A 20,033-nucleotide genomic window follows, 5' to 3' on the forward strand; every position below is an offset into this window, starting at 1 on the left:
TAAAGCGCTCCCACTGAAATTTGAGTTAAGCTGAAGGTCTGGGCCTGATCAGGCCTTGCAGGCCCAGAAAAACCTGGCACTCAATTTATGAACAATCCTTTGCAGAACTTGGGACTCAGCTGCTGAGGTTTTATACAATTCCAATTAGAATGTTCGTGAACATTTCCATGGGAGATCAACTAATACTTAATCATTGTTCCCAGTTTAACTGACTAAATTGGGTTGAGGTAGCCCTATAATTGAACCATTAGCTGCCAATTACTGCATGTGAATGAATCCTGCTTTTATTTTAGATTTTTGGGCTTATAAAAAACAGGCATATTCCTCTCTGTGCTGTAAAAGTGTCCACTTTATTTATTTAACTTTGATTATTACAACAGTGCTATTTCGGCACAGGAAATAAACAAGGAGATATTCTCTAAGACTGTCAGAATTGTGTATTTACCCCGTTAATTTATATCTATGTGGCAATGTACTGTAAGAAGCTCTTCATTTATACTCGCAGTAATATCTACATAATAAATGTATCTGTTGGTGAGCTGCATCAAAAAATAATCTCATTTCATGATTAGGATCAATGGTGTGTAGCAAAACAATTAAAACAAATGTGACAGGTGGTTCTTTGAAAATGGCTTGAGTTATAGTGAAGCAAAGAATGAGATAGAAAGATGCAGCTCCTACGATGAAAGTTAATGTAAAATCTGGGGAGTGGAGCATTTTTCTTTTTGTTTAATGGCTGATATATCTTCCAGCACTTTTCATTTTAAAACTACATGTTTATCCAGAGAAGTACATTTACAAAGCATTGTAAATATACAGGCTGTGGTACAAACTACAGGCTGTGTTCACATTCCCACCACCTCCCCCCATCTGCCTCGCCACCCCACTTTACCATTGTCCTTGTCACAAGATCACATAGTCAAAAGGCTGATATAGATGATGAAAGCTGTTCTGCTCATTCTTGGCTCATCCATCTAGTACAAGCTTAAGGTCCCCTCATCACACCATAGAAGGAACCATCTATACAGTAACATAATGCAGAACATAACCAGAACTAATTAAGATATAACAGTTATAAGTCACATTTTCAAACTGAATGACTTGGGTTGCCATGTTACAAAGGCAATATTGACATCTCCAGAAAGCAATCAAAGGAGTGAGTGATGATTTAATGTTAACCAGAACTATTCTTGCTAGGTTACCATACTTCCATTTTTTTTATTCATTGGATATGGGCATCGCTGGTCAGGCCTATCCCTATTTCCAAGGCATTTAAGAGTCAACCACATTGCTGTGGGGTCTGGAGTCACATGTAGGCCAGACCAGGTAAGGATGGCAGCTTTCCTTCTTTAAAGGACACTAGCAAACCAGATGGGTTTTTAACAACAACTGACAATGGTTTCATAGTCATCATTCAGACTTTTAATTCCAGATTTTCATTGAATTCAAATTCTACCATCTGTCATAGAAAGATTTGAAGCCTGATCCCCATAGCATTACTCTGGGCCTCTGGATTACTCGTCCAGCATCAATACCACTACGCCATCACCTCCCCCTTTCCTAATACTTTTCTAGTAACAATTAATCCACCAGAGTCTGATTCATAATCATTTTCTTTATTGCTTTTTTTGTTAAATAGCTCCACCATTGGTGATCACACTGGTAGCACATTGGGGTCCAAGGTTTATAAATGGAGCCACTTGACTGTATTGTTTACATGCTGCATAAATAGGGAAATATCAAATTGCTGCAGTTCACTATAATCACAAGGGATAATAAAACAATAAGAAATCTGAATTTTCCTTTGTATTGTGCTACCAATTTTTAACCTGGTAAATATAGCTGAGCTCAGGTATTTGCACACTCCCCTGTGCTGGATGTTAATAATTAATTATTACCTTCAATTTCTGTACCTACCCGGTGTTACTGGGGTCTAACCATACTGCTGGAGGAAGTCCAGGAGGCACCTGGGATGTGCTTGCAGACCTTTGAATAGTGCGTTACAGCAGAGATGTGAGAAAGCGAGAGAGAGAGAGAGAATTATCCCTCAGTATGCAAGTACAGAATAAAAGGAAAAGGAGGGTACATCATTTCAAATTAGCAAGGGGAGAGATTTAAAAGTGACATATGCAGAAGACAGTTATTTTGAACAAATGCTGAATTGCTTGCTAACATTTCCAGATCAAATGCATAATGTTAATGCAGATCACAGTGTTGATTTGTATCATTAAACAATTAGTGCAAGCATACAATCTAGCGCACACTTTGACCCCAGTTGTGAACCAAAGCTAAATTTATAGCCTGAATTAATCTAAGATGTTCTATAATGTAAACTATACTTACTAATGTCTTATTCCAAAAGTTATGCAACAGTTGTCGTGTGCTTGTGCTTGTGACCATGTTATTGTAAGATTTTAAGTCACAGGGAAAGAAGCTTAAATATGCCTCTGTCACTAAGTGCTTGTGTCAGCAAGTCTTCAAGGACAATTTAAGCTAAAGACACTCATTACTTTAAACCGGCCTTCAAATGAGCTCCCTGTTTTCTGTATGCCACATCTACACCATTTATACATTAGGGTGATGACGGTGTAGTGGTAATGTCATTAGATCAGTCAGCCCAGGCGAATGCTCTAGGGACATGGGTTCAAGTCCCACCCACAACAGCTAATGGAATTTAAATTCAATTAATAAGTCTGGAATTGAAAGTCTCAGTATCTCCATATGATGCTAGCATTGATTGCTATAAAAAAATCTGCTTTACAAATATCCTTGGTCTGGCCTATGTGTGGCTCCAGACCCACAACAATATGGTTGGGCTGACTCTTAACTGCCCTCTGAATTTGGCAAGTCATTCAGTTTGTAGGGCAATCAGGTGAGTAACAAACATGTGCCTTGTCCCTGTGCTACCCACATCCCATGAAAGAATAAATATAAGTGGTTATTAAATGATAGGATGTCTCTGGGAACTGGCTTATCTTGAATTCAGCACATACTGATGGGATTATTGCCTTAACTTCTGGTGGCTGATTTTAGCTAGCTCATGCAACCCTTTATCCTGTTGACTCTATGACCCAAAGGTGCTACCATTCATGATAAATAGAAATCTCACTTAACAACTGGAGTGCAAAATGGAAACCAGATGCTTTTGGTGAGGATGGAGTTAAGACACAATTTAATGGAATAGGGTGCATTTTACTGACCTGCCCTACAGTTGGCTTAGCTTGATGGGAACATTGGGTGTGAATACTGAATTGTAAAAACATTCTACTTCTCATCATTGATATCTCTCACCTCAATCAGCTAATATTTATGTTACAAATGTTATTTTCAATGCATTTTGGATGTTTAGGAAATTCCTGGTTTTGTCACATCGCCCCCACTTCTCCACTCTCTCCAGCATCCGCAGACATCCTTTCTTCTTCTTGCTGAGCTAGCATTATTGCTGGATTGAGCTTTAGATTATGCACTGGGCATGGTCTACCCCATCCTCAGAATGTGACCCCTGGTTATGGACTACTCCACCATCGGGAACATCCTTCCTGCATCTACCCTGTCTAGTCCTGTTAGAATTTTATAGGTTTCTATGAGATCCCTCCTCATTCTTCTGAACTCCAGCGAATATAATCCGAATCAATCTCTCCTCATATGTCAGTCCCGCCATCCCAGGAATCAGTTGGGTAAACCTTCGCTGCACTCCCTCTATAGCAAGTACATCCTTCCTCAGATAAGGAGACCAAAACTGCACACAATATTCCAGGTGTGGTCTCACCAAGGCCCAGTATAATTGCAGCAAGACATCCCTGTTCCTGTACTTGAATCCTCTGGCTATGAAGGCCAACATACCATTTGCCTTCTTTACCGCCTGCTGCACCTGCATGCTTACCTTCAGCAACTGGTGTACAAGGACACCCAGGTCTCATTGCACACTCCCCTCTCTCAATTTATAGCCATTCAGATAATAATCTGCCTTCCTGTTTTTGCTACCAAAATGGATAACCTCACATTTATCCACATTATACTGCATCTGCCATGTATTTGCCCACTCACTCAGCTTGTCCAAATCACACTGAAGCATCTCTGCATCCTCCTCACAGCTCACCCTCCCACCCAGCTTTGTGTCATCTGCAAATTTGGAGATGTTACATTTAATTCCCTCATCTAAATCATGAATATATATTGTGAATAGCTGGGGTCCCAGCACCGATCCCTGCGGTACCCCACTAGTCATTGCCTGCCATTCAGAAAAAGACCCGTTTATTCCTACTCTTTGTTTCCTGTCTGCCAATCAGTTTTCTATCCATCTCAATTCACTATCCCCAATCCCATGCGCTTTAATTTTACACGCCAGTCTCTTATGTGGGACTTTGTCGAAAGCCTTTTGAAAGTCCAAATAAACCACATCCACTGGCTCCCCATCATCAACTCTACTAGTTACATCCTCGAAAAATTCCAGTAGATTTGTCAAGCATGATTTCCCTTTCATAAGTCCATGTTGACACTGTCCGATTCTGTCACTGTTTTCCACGTGCTCAGCTATTAAATCTTTTATAATGGACTCTAGAATTATCCTCACTACCAATGTCAGGCTGACTGGTCTATAATTCCCTGTTTTCTCTCTGTCTCCCTTTTTAAATAATGGGGTTACATTAGATACCCTCCAATCTATAGGAACTGTTCCAGAGTCTACAGAATCTCGGAAGATGACCACCAACGCATCCAGTATTTCTAGGGCCACTTCCTTAAGTACTCTGGGATGTAGATTATCAGGCCATGGGGATTTATTGGCCTTCAATCCCATCAATTTCCCCAACGCCATTTCTCTACTAATACTGATTTTTTTCAGTTCCTCCCTCTCACTAAACCTTGTGTTCCCCAACATTTCTGGTATGTTATTAGTGTCCTCCTTTGTGAAGACAGAACCAAAGTATGTATTTAGTTGGTCAGCCATTTCTTTGTTCCCCATTATAAATTCCCTTGTTTCTGACATTTGTCTTCACCAATCTTTTTCTCTTCACATACCTATAGAAACTTATACAGTCAGTTTTTATGTTCCCCGCAAGCTTACTCTCGTACTCCATTTTCCCCTTCTTAACCAATCCCATGGTCCTCCTTTGCTGAATTCTAAACTGCTCCCAATCCTCAGGTTTGTTGTTTTTTCTGGCCAATTTGTATGCCTCTTCCTCGCATCGAATACTATCTCTAATTCCACTTGTAAGCCATGGTTTGGCCACCTTTCCTGTTTTACTTTTGCGCCAGACAGGAATAAACAATTGTTGCAGTTCACCCATGTGCTCTTTGAATGTTTGCCATTGCCTATCCACCGTCATCCCTTTAAGTAATGTTTCCCAATCCATCATAGCCAACTCACGTCTTGTACCATCGTAGTTTCCTTTATTAAGATTCAGGACCCTAGTCTCAGAATCAACTACATCACTCTCCATCTTGATGAAGAATTCTATCATATTATGGTCGCTCATCTCCAAGGGGCCTCACACAATTAGATTGCCAATTATTCCTTTCTCATTACACAATACCTAGTTGAGGATGGCCTGTTCTCTAGTTGGTTCCTCATCGTATTGGCCCAGAAAAACATCCCATATGCACTCCAGGAATTCCTCCTCTACAGTATTGTTACTAATTTGATTTGCCCAATCTATATGCAGATTAAAGTCACCCATAATTACAGATGTTCCTTTATTACATGCATCTCTAATTTCCTGTTTAATGCCATTCCCAACATCACCACTACAGTTTGGGGGTCTATATACAACCCCCACTAACATTTTTTGCCCCTTAGTGTTTCTCAGCCACACAAGTGCCAGGCAATGACCATCTCCAACAAGAGGGAATCTAACCATCATCCCTTGACAATCAATGGCATTGCCATCGCTAAATCCCCCACTATCAACATCCTGGGGGTTACCATCGACCAGAAACAGAACTAGACTAGAATAAATACAGTGGCTACAAGAGCAGGTCAGAGGCTAGGAATCCTGTGGTGAGTAACTCACTGCCTGACTCCCAAAAGCCTGTTCACCATCTACAAGGCACAAGTCAGGAGTGTGATGCAATATTCTCCACTTGCCTGGATGAGTGCAGCTCCCACAACACTCAAGACGCTTGACACCATCCAGGACAAAGCAGCCCGCTTGATTGACACCCCATCCACAAACATTCACTCCCTCCACCACCAACGCACAGTGGCAGCAGTGTGTGTACCATCTACAAGATACACTGCAGGAACTCACCAACGCTCCTTAGGTAGCACCTTCCAAACCCACAACCGCTATCATCTAGAAGGACAAGGGCAGCAGACAGTTGGGAACACCACCACGTGTATGCTCCCCTCCAAGCCACTCACCATCTTGACCCACAGTGCATACTGTGGCCAGGATTTAACAGCCCTTCCTGCCCAGCAGGATATGGTCCCGCCAAACTGAATGGAGGTTTAACTGGCTCGCCGCATCCGCTGGTGGGAGACAGGCCGCAGTGCGACGGTAAAATCCTGACCTGTGTTAAGTTAGGCCATTGATAGGATTAGTGGCAGATGAAAGCGATGCATGTTCTAGACTCAGACAGATTAGGTTTTGGAAGATGTGTTGGAGACTTGGTACTTGCGGTTTTGCTGCTGAACTTGGCTTTCTAAATGTTCAATTGCACCATTTTTTCCCTTTGATTTATCTCTTTTTTTGGCCCATTTTTTGGGCGCCCATCTTTATATCTGCTGATATCCTGTTCTACCCATTAGAAAACAACTCTGGACAAAGTTCAAATAAACTGCAGCCAATTTACTTCCCTGCAAGAAACCCACAAATGCTCTTTTCTATTCTGGATATGTTGTGTTGGTGACAGTACATAGTGTGTACCTTCTCCATCTTGCCTTAATGCCCATTCTTGGAGCAAATGAGATGAGTGTCTATTTCCTGGCACATCTTGTGGTCAATGGGGTTAGTTGGGCTGAATGTGAGTTTGAGTTGGAAAAGTCTTGCTGTCTAGTCCTTTCCTTGACTCTATGTGACACAGAAGTCCACAAACTCAATGGACAGTAAAGCCTGCATAGCTCTGAACCTGCTTATATAAGTTGGTGAAGTCAATGCAAACGCACAAGAGAATGGATTTCGGAGGGAATTCCCCATACTTTTTAAAGGCTTAGATAAGCTGAAAACTGTGCATCACATTACACTCAAGACACATGCTAAACCCATTTGTCTCTTCACATCAATGAAGGTTCACCGACTCCTGAAAAGTGTCAGGAGTGAGATGGAGGTAATGCTGCAACAAGGGATCATTTCACCAGCCACTAAGCCAACTCGGTGGTGATCTGTTGTGGTATCAGCCCAAAGCCTAATAACTCCTTTGAATCTGCATTGATCTAACATACCTCGATAAGGAAGTGGAAAGAGAAATATATCCAATGGCATCAGTAGATCAGAACTTGGCCAAACTTACAAAAAGCACAATATTCATCAAACTTGACTCCAATAGCAGATTCTGGCAGTTACCATTGGATCAGGAGTGAAAACTCCTAACTACTATCATTACGCCCTTTGGGTGATACTGCTTTAACCAGCTGCTGTTTGGCATTATGTCAGCCCCCGAAATGTTCCAAAGGACAATGTCCAATACACTGCAGGGCATGGAAGGGGTCACATGCCACATCATGACATCCTGATCCATGGGTCGATGAAAAAGGAACATAACAAATGGGTCAGGGAGACCTTACTCACACTTCAAGAGGCTGGCTTGATGTTCAATGATAAATCTGAGTTTTCTAGACCCACGATAAAGTTACTGGGGCTCATTACACAAGCAACTGGGATGGCCACAGACCCACAGAAAACGAAGGCAATAAAGGAATTCCCACAACCTAGAAATGTGGGAATATGGGCATGGTCAACCAACTAGGTAAATTCCTGCCTCCTTAGCCCAGCTAAGTGAAGACCTCAGGCATCTTTTACGACAGGACCAGGCTTGGTGTTGGACTGAGCATCAGCAGCAGTCACTTGAACAAAACAAAATGGTGCAACATCATCAGAGGTCCGAGACCACTACACCCCTGAACTTCCCACGATTGCGGCAGCTGTTGCATCTGCAATGGGACTGGGAGCAGAGCTATTCCAGGCCCAAAGTGACGGCAAATGAAGACCTGTTTACTATGTATCCAGATCATTAACTGAGACTGAACAGCGCGATGGGTTATCGAAAAGGAAGCAACTTGAGCATGTGAGAAATTCTCTGTTTATGCACTTTAAGATTGCTGAACAATTATAAGCCATTAGTACCCCTGCTGAACACAAAAGAAATCTTAAAGGTGCCACCCAGGCAGGCAGCCTCTGAATCGCCCACCAGGCCCTTTACCTCACTCCAGCTGCCATATCTAAACTGCAGCTGCATACACAGTTCTCCAGTGAAGTCACGGCCCCAAAAGCCAAGAAGAGTTCAGTGACACGGCACTGGAATGCCTTTTGGAGGCCTCCATGATGGCATCAACCCCGGCTCTTGTCACAGGAGGTCCAGCAAGCTCACCATTCCGGCTTGGGAGGCGATGGCAGTGGTGGTCAGTGTCAAAGCTGCACAGAGAGGTCGGCCATCCAGTGCAGAGAGAGAGGATGAATGATCTCATCCGTGCCACCAGGGTAAGGCAGCCATCCCAGAACTCTAAACTCACACACTCACAAGCCCATCACACATTCACTGGCATCTCACTCACTGCCAGCTCAAGGGACATCACCACTCACTCTCTCTCACACACCCTCACATCTCCATCTGGCCTCATCTCCTCTGGAGACTGCCTCCTCAGCCCTCACCATCTTGAGGCCACTTGCACAGATCAACAAGCGCCCCCACACACACCCTGGGTTACCCTCCTTCCCCAGTGCAGCCCTCGCACTGCAGCTCTTCACTTGCCTGAGGCCACTTCTCTCCCCTTCCCGAAGCAAGTCCTAGCCCTGCAGCCATTGAAAAGCCCCCCCCCACTTTACGATTGGTCTGGTCGACTGAGACTTGCCCGTGAGCCCCCCTAAAAGTGATGTGGTGCTGCCTGTGAAGCATGGCGCTGATAACTGTGAGTACTGCCTGAAGCAAGGTAGGCAAACAAACCTCGAAGTCCCGAGTGAAATGCAGGTTGCCAGGTGCACGTCACTTACGTACAGTTGTGAAACGCGTCAGTGTGCAATCACGTCGATGTGCCTGGATGCTCCAGCGTGGGGAGGGGTGATTCCGGTGAGCAGGGTTTATAATCAGATTCCAATATATTGAAATTAGTTTCTCGATGTGCGCTGGGTGGAACGGACAATCGCAAACTAGTTTTACAACGACGTGACCGATTTTTTTGAAGTCTCCGAATATTTTCTGCTGCTGCCTCCTGCCCTCTGCAAATGGGAGCAGAAAACCCCAGCGACAAAGTGGAGGAACAGTAAAACAGCTGGAATGGATAATGTTGGTTGCACAGCAGAGCCAGGCACAAATTATCAGCAGCATATATTATTACAGTTGCCCATATACACTACAGATGCAAAACTAAAGTAAGTATAATTATTGTAGATGTGACGTCACACTAATGGACACAATCGCACACAGTTCATAAATAATACAATAACATTGTTCAGGAACTTCAATTTTTTGTATCCATCGTCTATGCTGCCGCATCTGTGTTGGCCGAACTTAATGAAAATAATTTCAGTAACCCAACTTGAAGTAGTATATGACAGAACAACAGCTTCATGTTTAGTGGGACCCTCATATTCTTTTATAGATGTCCGGCCTCCACTCAAAATGGAAAATACTGACTGGCAAATTGAACATAATATATGTGTTTCTGTTCAGGTTTATTGTGAGTATAGAAAATACCTTTTGAAGCTAAGCAGCAAACATGCTGTTTGACAATGCCATTGTCACTGTACACCGAATCTCGAATCTGACATGTGTGTTCTGTCAAATGCCATTCAGTCAGCGTAGTAGCTATGGCAACTGCAGCAAGGCCGCACCATCTATGTTACAGCTAATATTAGTAGTAATAGAAATATCCGGATATTTCTCCCTAATACATTTATTATTAATATTTAAACATTTGGCAGGGACTTTTATCCAGGGTGACTTCCATCATATTCTCTCTGCTGTACCTCACATAGGAGTTAGACATATTCCAACATAAGAAATGAAATGCTAGGAAAGTCAGGGATGAGGATTATGAACCAAGGACTCTTCCAGTGACATTATTTGCTTGCATGGGAACAAAGCACCCCATCCAGGGACTATCCTGAGGAAAAAAAAGCAACCTATGATCACCCTACTTTGGTTTGGTAAAGCTGTGGGCAAAAGCAAGCTCATTCAACAAATGCGAAATACTGCAATTCTGGAAATTCAAAATTGAAAGGGAAAGTGCTGGAAGCACTCATCAGGTCTGGCAGCATCTACGGAGAGAGAAACAGGCTCAACATTTCAGGGTAGTGATTTTTCATCAGCTGGTCACTGACCTGAAACATTAATTCTGTTCCTCTTTCCACAGATGCCGCCAGACCTGATGAATGCGTCCAGCATTTTCTGGTTTTGTTTCAAGAATATCATGGCTATTTTTGGAGCATTTAAACTTAACTACTAAATAGCTTAAAGTATACAATAGAGATGATCAATTCTCGGCAATTAAATCTTCAGTGACTGCTTTCTTCGAATTAAACATTTCTTTGAGAGCCTGATAGTTTGGAGTGTGTCAGTATTTATCATTTGAATGAATCAAATGTGATAGTTGCTATACAGTTCAGTTTCAATTCACCCCTTTGAAACTATATGACCCAAATGAGGGGGATGTGATAGGCTTTGTGTTTGTGTGGACTCAATTTGAATATAATTGGAGAAAATGTTTCTTTCACAAGATCACTGTTTTAGTGGTGCTTTTCCTCCATACCTTAGGCAGTAGCGAACTAAATCAGCAGTCACATTATCTCCAGGACTAGGTTCCCTCTGCTGGATAGATCCTTCAACATGACAGACTCCCTATTGAGGATTTCTGTAAGTTGGATTGACATTTAACTTTTTGCCCCACTAAACTGGGGACATTGACCACCTTACTGCCAACGTGTTCAGTCATTTCTTACATTGCTTTTTTCGGGACGTTGTCTAGTTACTAGCAGGAAGAGAGGTATCTTTAAGATATCTGTTATCATCTTCTTGATATCCTGTACAAAGTAGGATACCATTGATCTCTGAACAATTATGTACCTGTAAATATTTTGAATGCAGAAGGCAATGGACTGGCCATTTTATTCAATCAAAAGGCAAATTTAGCAAAATGTAGTCCTGCTTCTTTCATTGAACACCAACTATTGGCAAGTGGCTGGATATAAATGACCATTGGAGCATTAAAGGATGAAGAGTAGTTAACTACATGCTCTAAGAGGTAAGAACCTGTCAATTGGTCAATGGAAACAAACACTGGAGCATGTCATTTACCCCAGCAAAAAACATTCTCTCAGAAAATATACATTTCAAAGCTGCACATTGTTAGATCTTGATTAACATCTCATGTACATGTACATGGTATGAAAAAAATCTGCTTTCTGTCTGTTGAAATTTTTACGTGTATGCTCTAATGACTAGAGAAATGGTTACAAAAGCAAAACACTCCAGGTGCTGGAAATTTTAAAAAAAATTTTTTATGGGATGTGGCCATCCCACACTGGTTAGTCCCAGCATTTACTGCCCATCCCTAATTGCCCTGAGAAGGTGGTGGTGAGCTGCCTTCTTGAACCGCTGCAGTCCCTGTGGTGTAGGTACACCCATAGTGCTGTAATAAAAAACAGAAAATGCTAGAAATATTCAGCAGGTTAGGCAGCATTTGAGGAGAGAGAGGATCCGATTTAACGTTTTGGGATGATGACCTTTCATCAGAACCCATGGCTAACCTACACCTTGTTAATCCTGGTTTTGAGCTGGAGTCTTGATCTTACAAGAGTACTTCTTTAGTCCATTTTTCAAAGATAGAAACGTTTACAGTGATGCATGCCAGGGGCCAATGCATATCTAAAGGACATTCTAATAACTGATGTAGGGTAAAAATTGCCTATTAGTGTTTTGTTTTCATCTATGCAACCAGGTAATGGTGGACTCCAGACTGTAGGCAACATGAAGTGCACTCACAAGCATGGCCACTGAGGTTGAACCATATCTAGCATAAAAAGCAAAGATATGACATGGAGATTATACTATTTTGTTGGAAGAAAAACTTCAGACAAAAAAATTGTTTTCTCTCAATTCAATAAATGTGCTCCTACCTCACTAGAGGGCAGTACACACCCAGTAAAAGGTGTGACATTTCAATCATTAATTATCCTGAATGTTTGCACTGACCATACTGTGGTGGAAAGATAAAATCAGACTGACAGAATTGTAATTCTATCCTTTCAGGAGGTAGGTCTTGTTCCATGGAGAGAATGAGATTTTCTTGACTATCAGATGATGGCTGTTTAATTTCCGCAAAGGAAGCAGTAAGCACCGGGTACATAAGCATAGGAACAGGAGCTGCTCCAGCAAGTATCTGATTGTTTCAAAGTTTTTCTTCTCCTTTAAATTATTCGTAGCCCCAAAAAGTACAGTCTAACTCTGCCTGAAAGAGGAGCCCACAAGGAGATATAGGTAGAGTGAAGAAAGAACTTACATTCATGTCACACCCTTCACGTTTTCAGGGCAAGGTGCTGCACACTCAAAATAATTCTCTTGAAGTGTAGTCACTGCTGTTCACTGCTGTAGAATTTGCACACTTACAGCAAAAGAAATAACAATAAGGCTATTTATTTTGATGGTGTTGAAGGGTCAATCAGGTAGGATACTAGGAGAACTCTGCAGCTCTTCTTTAAATATGTCCTCGCATTATTTAGGTGAACAGAACAAGCAGACAAGGGTTCAATTTACCATTTCATCTAAAGTACTGTACCTCCAACAGCACTACACTGTAGTGGGGGGCTGGATTTTGTGCTTAAGTATTTGGTCCTTGGCTTGAGACCATTATCTTCTAACTCTGAGGCAGGAATGCTAACTGAGTCACACTGACAGTAGAAAGCAGTCAGTGCTCAATGACTAAGGGCATGGTTTACCAGGCAGCAGTAACCCCCTGCTGGACTCCTATATGCTTTGGACACTTGGGTAACCTACAGCAGGCACCTCAAAGCACAAGAGAGCTACCACCAGTGGTGTTTTCACAAGATCCTCCAAATCCGGTGGCAAGAAAGAGATCCAACAGTAACGTCCTCTCCCAAGCCAACATGGCCAGCATTGAGGCACTAATCACTCAAAACCAGTACCGCTGGGTGGGACATGTTGTTCGTGCGCCAGATTCCCAAAGAACTGCTCTACTCATAACTCGATCGTGGCAGGAAACTCTCTGGAGGAGAGTGGAAATGCTTTAGGGATGTTCTGAAAGCATCGCTGAAGAGGTCAAGCATTCCCGCTCACTCCTGGGAACCACTAGTTTGTGACCGACCAAAATGGAGAAGGTTCATTTGGGATGACGCCAAAAACATCAAGAGGCTTTGTCAGGAACAAGCAGAGGAGAAACTGAGGCATCAGAGAGAATGCACAAACCTCCAAACAACTCAGCTACTCAACCCTCCAGCAGCACATGCCCCCCATGTGGCAGAGTCTGTAGATTGCACCTAGGACTTATTGGCCATCTTGGAACCTATTGAATCAGAGTGGGAGCAAGTCATCCTCAATCCCGAGGGCCTAGGAAGAGAGGAGAAAGCAAGCTTCTGCTTTCTATTGTGTGTAGTCAGGGTGCATTTGTGAGTAGCAAGCAAGAAATCTAATATTGGCAGTATGGGCTCCGGCTAAAAGGGTTCAATTATGAAATGCAGGATGCATGGACTAGGCTTGTATTCCCTTGAATACCAAAACTTAAGGGTGGACAAATTGAGGTGTGCAAGATGGTTGAAGGCTTTGAAAGGGTAGATGGAGGGAAGCGATTTCATTTGGGTGGAGAAACCAGAGCAAGGAGGCATAACCTTAACATTAGAGCTCGGATGTTCAGGGGTGATGTCAGGAAACGCTTCCTCAACAATGGGGAGTGGAAATCTGGAACTCGCTCCCGCAAAAAGCTATTGAAGCTAGGGGTGGGATCAATTGAAAATGTCAAAATGCTCATTTTTTTCTTAGGCCAGGGTATTAAGGATTACAGAAACAAATCAGGTAGGTGGAGTTAAGGTAGAGATTAGCAATGATTTAACTGAATGGTGGAACAGGCTTGAGTGGGTATGGCTTCCTCCTGCTTCTATGTTCCACTTTATGATGCTCCAGTGTATATTTTACAGCCTTGTTAATTAGAAGCAGATCTTTTAAAAGCTAATAAGACAGCTTTTATTAATGCTGTTATATAGAATAAAGCTGTTATATTTGTGCAGAAACAAAGCAGTGTAGGTACAAAAAGGATAGTACAATTCGGATGTTGGATTACAATCTAACTCCTGACTGCACTAAGGCAAGTGGTGCATGACTTCCTCTAATAGACAGCCTCACACAATTTAGACTTCACAACATAACTGAGGTCTGGTGTCACTTTTTAAAAAATATTCACTTGTCCTGCCAAGAACTTTATCAACTTACTCAATTCTCTTCTTAATGTTATGCCAGAAGTGATGCTCATAACATTAGAAGTTAGTCAACTGTGCAGTCAGCACAGGGATCCTTTGTCCCTGAGCTCAATACAAACCACAGCTGGCAGCATAACTTAGACATGGCTGTGTGCCCGATTCCACTGATACTTTCTACTATGTTATTCATTCTTGGGATGGAGCATTGCAAGCAAGCTTGACATTTATTGTGCATCCATCTAATGAAACTGCTTTTTTCTTTCATGGGATTTGGGCAAGGCAAGCATTTGTGGCCCATCCCTAATTGCCCTGAGTGCATTGCTAGGCCACTGCTGTGGGCAATAAGAGTCAACCACATTGCTGTGGGTCTGGAGTCACATATAGACCAGGTAAGGATGGCAGATTTCCTTCCCTAAAGGGCATTAGTGAATCATGTAGCTTCACAACTCCAGGTTTTATTAATTTAACTTAAGTTCCACCAGCTGCCAAGGTGGGATTTGAACCCATGGCCCCAGAGCATCAGCCTGGGCTTCAGGATTATTAGGCCAGTGACATTACCTCTGTGTCACCATCTCCCCATGAGATTTCTTGATACATCACCTCAGAACACAGTTAAGAGGGCAGGATTGTAGTCACCTATAACCTGAAAGGACATGAATGAACGAGTTAGATTTTTGCAACAATCCAGCAGCTGGATCAAGGTCAACAACAACCCCTTAGCCGGAACCATCCCAGATTTGCACTAAGTGCAGTAGCGGGTGGATAAAACGTTGTTTTACCCACTGGCCGCAATGGTGGCTTCTCACGCCGTATCATCTCAAAGTCGCCGTATGAATTCTGGATTCCCGGGAAACACACTGTTTCGATGGTGGGGGAGGGGGGGGGGGTGCTCTCATTCGCCAACCATGCCATCAACGCGCTGCTGCATCACGCCAAGCACCATATTTAAAGTGCAGCCACACTCAAACCTCTCAGCACCTCCAGCCCATGGCTGCTGCAAAGGAGACATGGCCCTGAAAGGCAAAAAGACTGCAGCCCCCCAGGTTCATTGATGCGTCCCTCGAGTGCCTTTCGGGCACAGTGGAGGCTCGCCAGGATGTCCTGTACCCCCACTCTGGCCGCAGGATGGGCAGCAACCTCATCAATCCAGCTTAGGAGGCGGTGGCAGCGGTGGTCAGCGCCAACACCTTGCAAAAGAGGACAACCACCCAGCGCCACAGGAGGATGAATGATCTCCTCCGTTCCACCAGGGTAAGTCACTCTTCTCATCACTCTCAACTCACACACTCACAAACCCATCACACATTCACAGGGCCCTCACTCACTGCCAGTGCAAGGGACATCACCATTCACTCTCTCACACACACCGTCATTATCCTCATCCCAACCATGGGAACACTCGCCACCCACACATGCCAGGCATATTTATCATCTGGCCTGGCAGGCATCCTGCTTACACTCTCTCCATCTCTATCCATGCAGGACAAGCTGGCACACAACAACAGGGAGAGGTCGCAGACCAATGGAGGAATGCCTGAGATCAAGGTCCTCAAGGACTTTGAAAACAGAGCCATCCAGCTGGCCGGCGATGACCGGGACCGGTCCTGCGCTGATGGTGAGGTCGGTGCTGCTCTACCAAGTGAGGATCCAGCAATGCAACATCCATCAGACAACCATACTGTGAGTGATGTGTCCTGTTTCACAGGCCACTGTCATGCACTAATTATCTCTCCTTGCTTTCACAGGCACATCTGGGAAACAGCCGACAGAGTCCATGACCCAGGGCCTCCAATCAAGCCTCTAGAGAAGCTCAGAAGAGGAATCTGCTGAAACCCTCCCTGAAGTCCTGTCACAGCGTCGCCCACACCCTCCACCAGCGCAGAGACACACACCTCGGTGGGGTCTAGCTTTAAAATAGCCTCAGGACCACAATCTGGTGAGCACATCACACATTCTGATCCACAGCAGGCAGAGACAGGGACTTCCCAGGTCCCCGGCACTCGGAGGACTGCTGGAGGCTGGAAGAATTTCTGAGCTCGAGTCGGATGATGAGCCTCTGGACTCGGTCATGTCACAGCTGCTGGAGCTGCAAAGACAAGCTCGGGAACGTCGGGAAGGGATGTCCGCTGCACTCCTCAGATTGCAAGGCATGATGGAGCAGCCTGTCCGCCTTCAGGCTGAGGTTATAGCGCCGGTATGCCAACGCACCGAGGTCAACACTGCTAAGGTGGCAGGTGCTACGGAGACCTTGGTCCAGGACGTCGCTCCTGCACTGCTGCACGGGCTCAACTCCATCGCTGATGCCAGAGTTGACTCCAATAGTGTGTGTGCAAGAGGGGTGTGGGGCAGCCCGATCTCACTCCAGCTACCCATTCTCCTCAAGGTCTAAGTTGGCACCCTTGGGCACCCATAGGGAGGAGGATCAGCAGGTGTACTCGCCAGGGGTCATTCATCCAAGTAATTCCGGAAGTATCCAGCCTATCCGAATCCCCTCTCCCTGTGACCTCAGCAAATCCAGCTCCACAGGCTGAGGAGGGTGTCACTGCCACACAGCAGGATCCCGAAAGCAGGCCGGGGCCCTCCAGATCTCAGCCCTCCAGAGGACGCCCACCAAGATCATCACAGACAGGGCGTCACAGTCAGAAGGCTGCCCCCACCTCCACTGTGGGTGTCCGGGGAGCACCAAGATGTAGCGGCAGGATGAGGAATGTTAAGAAGATGTAGTTGCACAGCCTGGGCATGGGTGTTGATCACTTGTACATACTGTTCACTATTGTCAATAAACTCCCAAGAATGTCTCCCTGCCTATGGCTCCTTGTTCTGATGAGCAGTGTTCTTGTTGCTCAGATGTGAAACCTTGGTTCCTGCACAAGATAAAAGCAGGTGTCTCAGTCCAGGGCCTCTTCCCTGTGTCTGTGCAGCCTTCAGACCAAAGTGATGGTCCGGCCTCACACTCCCTGGACACATTACTGATACCTGCACCTCGGTGGTGCTGGTCATTGCTGCCAGAATGTAGTGGGCAGGAGTCACAGAGTTCTCTCATTCTCTCTGTGTGCTCTCAGCATCTTTAAGGTGGGGCTGGCCCCCACCTCTTCGGCATCTGTGACCAGTGATGCTGTGCACCAGCTCCTGAAGGGCTCAGGTGCTGAAGGAGGACAAAGCTCAGATGCTTTTAAATTTTCATGGCTGCGTCTCTATGACATGACCCTGATCACAGAGTGTAAGTGAGCTGCCCTCGGCCAGACAGGGGTCAGACATTCTCAGAGGCTGTGTGACAGTCTATGGAGTGCCCTCACTGCAGGTCGTCATCATCCTCCTGCAAGCGAGTGACTTCTCGGGCCTCCACTGCATCTCCATGACAGGAGCATTATCACAGAGGGTATGTGCGCTGCCATAAGCCAGACTGGAGTCAAACATTCATAGATGCAACGTGAAGGTCTTATGATGTCTCCTCAGTACTTGTCCTAAGGTCCCTGAAGGCAGCAGTTCAAGTAGGCAAGGTTGTAAAGAAGGCATATGGAATGCTCTCCTTCATTGGCAGAGGTATAGAATATAAAAGTAAGGATATAATGTTGGAATTGTGTAAAACACTGGTGAGGCCACAACTGGAGTATTGTGTGCAGTTCTGGTCACCACATTACAGGAAGGACGTAATAGCTCTGGAGAGAGTGCAGAGGAGGTTTACAAGAATATTGCCAGGGTTAGAAAAGTGTAGCTACGAGGAGAGATTGGATAGGTTGGGGTTATTTTCCTTAGAACAAAGAAGGCTGAGAGGTGACTTGATTGAGGTGTACAAAATTATGAGGGGAATAGATAGAGTGGACAGGATAAAATTGTTTCCCTTGATGGAGAATTCTAGAACCAGGGGACATAGATTCAAGATAAGTGGCAGAAGGTGTAGGGGGGACATGAGGAAGAGCTTTTTTATGCAGAGAGTAGTGGGTGTCTGGAATTCGCTGCCCAAGTTGGTGGTCGAGGCAGAAACTTTAAACTTAAAAAGGTGGGATTAGAAAGGGCACCTGGGTGTCCTCGGGCTGGCATGGACAAGATGGGCTGAATGGCCTCCTTCTGTGCTGTAACTTTTCTATGGTTCTATGGTTCTATGAGGGCCTCCCAAGCATGACTGCCTCATCTGGCCTGTCCAAGGGCCTCATCACCCTCATCGTCACCATCAGTGATCTCCTCACCCTCATTACCATTGACATCCTCCTCATCGAAGGAGATCTCCAGCTCCGGCATCTCCTCCCTGGCCAGCTCCTCTCCGCTTTGCAGCGCCAGGTTGTAAAGGGCGCATCAGGTGATGATGATGTGTGACACCCTCTGTGGACTGTATTGCAGGGCTCCATCAGAACGTTCCAGGCACCAGAACTTCATTTTCAGCATCCCGATGATTTGCTCCAGCAAGTTGTGAGCTGCAGCATGAGCCTCATTATAGCGTCGCTCTGCTGCAGTCTGAGGCCGCCGCACGGGTGTTGTTAGTCATGTCCTCTGCAAGTAGCCCTTGTCCCCAAGGAGCCATCCTTGCAGCCGCTTGGACCCTGGAAGACATTAGGGATCTGTGACCGACTGAGAATGTAGGAGTCATGGGCACTCTCTGGGAATCATGCACAGACCTGCAGGATGTGTTTCTGGTGGTCGCACACCATCTGCACATTCAGCAAATGGAATTCCTTGTGGTTGACATAGTTGACCGTGTGTTTGGATGGAGATCTGAGCGCCATGTGAGTGCAGTCAATGGCACCCTGAACCTGTGGGAAACCCGAGATCTGGGCAAATCCAATCGCTCTTGTCCTGGTCCTGGGCGAAATCCACAAAGTTGTGTGCCCTCACAAAGATGGCATCCGTGACCTAATGGATACATTTGTGGGTGGAGGCTTGTGAGATCCCATAAAGGTCACCTGTGGAGCCCTGAAAGGCGTCACTGGTGTAGAGATTAAGCACTGCTGTCCCTTCACGGCCACTGACAGTGGATGCCCTCCATGTCCCCGTGGCACCAAATCCTGCAGTAAGTGGCAGATGCAACTGACCAGTTCCCTAGACATGCACAGCCTTTGGCAACACTGGTTCTTGATAATCTGCAGGGTTGAAAGGCAGCGTCTATAGACCCTGGGTCTAGCTAGGCGTCAATGAATAACAGCTCACTGTGGCTCCCCAGTATCATGTGCAGGAGCCCCAGCTGCCCCTTCTTCCACAGGGTGCTGCTCCTCCCTCTGTGCAGCCAGGCGCCTCAGTCACTCTCTTCCCTGTGGTCTTCACTCTCTGTACGCCACAAAGCACACAGCTAGCTCACCAGGCTCCATGGCCCTGATGTACTCCTCCTGCAGAATGAAAAAGAGAGATGCGTGGGTTGGCTTGGGTGTACTAAGAACCTCTCTTGATTAAATCTGAAGGCCCCTTAATGCATTCTGGAGAGTGATGGCCCCCACTTGGATGGCCAGAGTTTAGTTTGCTGCA

This window comes from Cetorhinus maximus, chromosome 9 (assembly GCF_964194155.1).
Source record: "Cetorhinus maximus chromosome 9, sCetMax3.hap1.1, whole genome shotgun sequence".
NCBI classification, from domain to species: domain Eukaryota; kingdom Metazoa; phylum Chordata; class Chondrichthyes; order Lamniformes; family Cetorhinidae; genus Cetorhinus; species Cetorhinus maximus.